Raw genomic sequence first — 4,683 nt, forward strand, 5'->3', positions numbered from 1 at the left:
CGGCACACGCTGGGCCCTGGTGCGGGCGGTTGCCTCGATCACCATCGGCACACGCTGGGCCCTGGTGCGGCAGCTTGCCTCGAGCACCATCGGCACACGCTCGGCCCTGGTGCGGTCGGTTGCCTCGAGCACCATCGGCACACGCTGGGCCCTGGTGCGGCAGGTTGCCTCGACCACCATCGACAGCCTCGACCACCATCGGCACACGCTGGGCCCTGGTGCGGGCGCTTGCCTCGACCACCATCGGCACACGCTGGGCCCTGGTGCGGTCGGTTGCCTCGAGCACCATCGGCACACGCTGGGCCCTGGTGCGGGCGCTTGCCTCGACCACCATCGGCACACGCTGGGCCCTGGTGCGGGCGGTTGCCTCGACCACCATCGGCACACGCTGGGCCCTGGTGCGGGCGCTTGCCTCGACCACCATCGGCACACGCTGGGCCCTGGTGCGGCAGGTTGCCTCGACCACCATCGGCACACGCTGGGCCCTGGTGCGGGCGCTTGCCTCGAGCACCATCGGCACACGCTCGGCCCTGGTGCGGTCGGTTGCCTCGAGCACCATCGGCACACGCTGGGCCCTGGTGCGGCAGGTTGCCTCGACCATCATCGGCAGCCTCGAGCACCATCGGCACACGCTGGGCCCTGGTGCGGTCGGTTGCCTCGAGCACCATCGGCACACGCTGGGCGCTGGTGCGGGCGCTTGCCTCGACCACCATCGGCACACGCTGGGCCCTGGTACGGCAGGTTGCCTCGATCACCATCGGCACACGCTGGGCCCTGGTGCGACAGGTTGCCTCGAGCACCATCGGCACACTATCGGCCCTGGTGCGGGCGGTTGCCTCGACCACCATCGGCACACGCTGGGCCCTGGTGCGGGCGCTTGCCTCGAGCACCATCGGCACACGCTGGGCCCTGGTGGGTTTAGGCACATCTTCAAATTTCTGCCGTGCCAATGCCATTTTTATGGCTTGTAAATTCATATAATGGTCCCCTAAGCCTTCACGTGAAGTTTCGTTGGAAGATGACTCGTTTTCTATTTTTCATGATTTTCGAAACTTTTTGCGGTTCGGGATTTTTTAAAATTTTTTTATAAGGATTTTTGGCCCCAAATTTTGTAGGCATGATCCTTCTATTTTTGTTGGCATGCACAAAAAAATTCAGCTAAAAACTCGAAGTAGAGAAGATTTTGTGACCGTTTGAAAAAAGTGTCCCCATTTCAGACACTTTAACGGCTACTGGTAGCAAACCTGTAAAATCTCAAATGCTCTTTAAGGGGGTGTGAATTCTCAGAGGTTTGATGAGGGATAGGGGGCCAACACAAGGCCAAGTACCAGCACCCATCGCACATCATGTGCGCACACCCCCCCGGCCCCCCTCCCAATCGCCGGAACCCCAATGCCGCCGGTCAGGTTCTCCGGCGGTACTCCGGCGATGCTCCGGCGATGCTCCGGCGATGCTGTCCCGAGTGAAAAAAATGCGGCACCAGCACATGCTGGAGCCAAGCATGGGCACCGTGGCTCAAAATCGAACTTCGGCCAAGGCCTCGACCATCAATGGCACATGATGACGCATGGTGATGGCACATGCATCGACCATCATCGGCATAGGCTGCCCTTCGGTACGGGCACTTGCCTCGACCGCCATCGGCACAAGCTGGGCCCTGGTGTGGGTTGTTGCCTCAATCACCAGCGGCACATGCTGAGCCTTGGTGCGGGCGGTTGCCTCGAGCACCATCGGCAGACCCTGGGCCCTGGTGCGGCGGGTTGCCCCGATAACCATCGGCACACGCTGGGCCCTGGAGCGGCCGGTTGCCTCGATCACCATCGGCAAAAGCTGGGCCCTGGTGCGGTCGGTTGCCTCGACCACCATCGGCACACGCTGGGCCCTGGTGCGGGTGTCACGCCCTGGGCGGGCGCGCCAGGCACATCAGCCAGACCAGCAGGCGAGCCAGCAGCTAAGGCCCGCAGACCAGGCGTGCTGGCGGGTATCAGTGCGCAAAGCCTGTCAAACGAGCTCCAAACGCCCGCCCATCTTGCAGGCCAACTCATGAGACCAAGGCCTGGCATTTGGGCTGCCCGCACCACATCCAGAAGGGCCCGAGGTGCTGGATACGCAAGGGAAGCTTCTGGAACCAGGCAGGATCAGCATCAGCATCCTGGCAGATTTGGTTGACCCTGAAAATCAGGAACCAGCATCTTGATTAAATGTAATCCCATGATTGTAGCCTTTATTTTAGGGATTTGCCATTAAGTTGTAGCTGGAGCCTCAACTATAAATAGAGGGCTGCTCCACCCTCATTTGTACACCATCAAACACTTCTGTTTCAGTGAATACAAGAGCATTTCCAGAATTCTGTTTTTCTGTCCTGTTTCTCTTTAACTTGCGTAATCAGCCCTTCCCTTTGTTCTAGTGCCCGCACGCTTGTGTTTTAGGCTGACTTAGGCATCAAGGACGAGATTCCAAGCCTAAGGCCGCACGGATTCTGAGTCTAAGGTCGGAGCCCGTGACAGTTGGTATCAGAGCAAGTTCGATTCTGCGTGTTTGTGTTGTGCAGGTTAGATCGTGATTGAGGAGATGGCATCCCAAAGCGACGTTGCTAGCCAACAACCAGAGGCCCAGGAGCATGGGCGAGGAAGAGGCAAGAAAGCTGGTTCTAGAGATATCTGGTCTACCATGGACGGTAGGCTGGCCAAGGTGGAGGTGACCATAGGCGACATGGGGGAGAAGCTGGAGGAAGTAGAAACTCACATTGCATCGCTAGACTCCATGGGGGAGGAGATCCAAAGTGAGCTAGCAGCTGCTCTCAACAATGGCCTGGATGCGATCACCCAAAAGAATGAATCCTTGGAGGCGGAAGTTCTGACTTTGCGAGATGGCATGGAGGCCATGCGCCATGGCATGGAGGCCATGCGCCAGCGGATGGAGGAGCTTACCAGTGAGCTCGTGACTTGCAAGACTGCCATTGGGAATGGCATGTTTGCTGGAGTGTCCAGATCCAGATTGGATGTCCCCAAGCCTAAGGAGTTTAAGGGGACTAGGGCGGCCAAAGAAGTAGACAACTACCTTTGGGGTATGGAGCAGTACTTCCAGGCCATGGGCATGCAAGACGAGGCGATAAAGGTAAGCACCGCTGCTATGTATCTCACTGATGTAGCCTTATTGTGGTGGAGGCGCAGGTGTGATGATGTCAGGCGTGGGAACGCCAAGATTGGAACCTGGACAGAGTTCCAAAAGGAGTTCAGAGAACAATTTTACCCGGAGTATGCCGATGATGAGGCACGGGCAAAGTTGCGCAGGTTGAGCCAGCAAGGGAACATAAGAGAGTATGTTCAAAAATTCTCTGAACTGATGCTACAGATCTCGGATCTAGGCGAGAAGGACGCATTCTTTGCTTTCATGGATGGGCTGAAGCCGTGGGTAAAGCATGAGCTGCAAAGGAGGGGAGTTCATGACTTGGCTAAAGCCATGACCACTGCCGAGGCGTTGATAGAGTTCAAGCCTCTGAACAAGTTCGAGTCTACCAAGCCCAAGGGTAAGGGCAGGGACGATAGGGACCGGAAGAAGCAGTCCAATGGGAAGGACCGTGACCGGGAGTCCAAGGATGGAGACCGAGACCGTTCAACCAAGGATGGCGAGAGGAAGCCATCAACAGGCAAGTGGAAAGCAAAGGGGGACCGAGAGCCACTAGCATGTTACCTATGTGGAGGGAGCCACATAGCACGCAATTGCCCGCAAAAGGGCAAGCTGGCTGCTGTAGACAGGGAGTCTGACGAGGAGCCAGAGTCAGGGGCAGCAAAGCTTGGGTCGTTGGTGCTCAATGCTGTCCAGAGTAAGGGGAGCCGCAAGCCAAAGGGCTTGATGTTTGCGGATCTGATGGTTGCGGGTCAGAAGGTGAGCGCACTGGTGGACACAGGTGCCTCACATCTTTTCATTTCAGGTGATGGAGCCCGGAAGCTCGGACTAAAGGTGCAGAAAGGGACTGGTACCATTAAGACGGTGAACTCCAAGGAAGTTCCAGCCATTGGAGTAGCACGGGGAGTGGAGTTGCAGCTTGGAGATTGGAAAGGCAAGGAGACCATTGAGGTAATACCCCTTGACGACTATGAGTTTGTGATTGGGTTGGATTTCCTTGTTCGGATTAACGCCCTCCTTGTGCCTTTTGCCGATTGTGTTTGCATCTTGGATGCACGGTGCCAATGCCTTGTACCATTGAGGAGAGGGTCTGGAGTTGGGTCACGGGTGGTGTCAGCCATCCAATTTGCCAAGGCGGTAAGCAGACAAGAAGACACCTTCTTGGCAGCCCTGAAATATGATGAGCCAAGGGAGAAGGAGACCGAGTCACCCTTGGAGGTGCTAAAGGTGCTGAAGACCTTTAGTGATGTGATGCCCGCAAAGCTGCCTAGCAAGCTACCACCTAAGAGGGAGGTGGACCACAAGATCGAGCTGGTGTCCGAGGCCAAGCCACCAGCCAGAGCCCCTTACCGAATGTCTCCACCAGAGTTGGAGGAGTTGAGGAAGCAGCTCAAGGAGTTAGTTGATGCTGGCTTCATCAGGCCATCGAAAGCACCCTATGGTGCACCGGTTCTATTCCAGCGCAAGCATGATGGGTCGTTGCGGCTGTGCATAGACTACCGGGCTTTGAACAAGCTGACCATTAAGAACAAGTACCCCATCCCACTCATTGCG

The sequence above is a fragment of the Durio zibethinus genome, unplaced genomic scaffold (assembly GCF_047325235.1).
Source record: "Durio zibethinus cultivar Kanyao isolate XHJ-2024 unplaced genomic scaffold, ASM4732523v1 HiC_scaffold_3, whole genome shotgun sequence".
Lineage (NCBI taxonomy): Eukaryota > Viridiplantae > Streptophyta > Magnoliopsida > Malvales > Malvaceae > Durio > Durio zibethinus.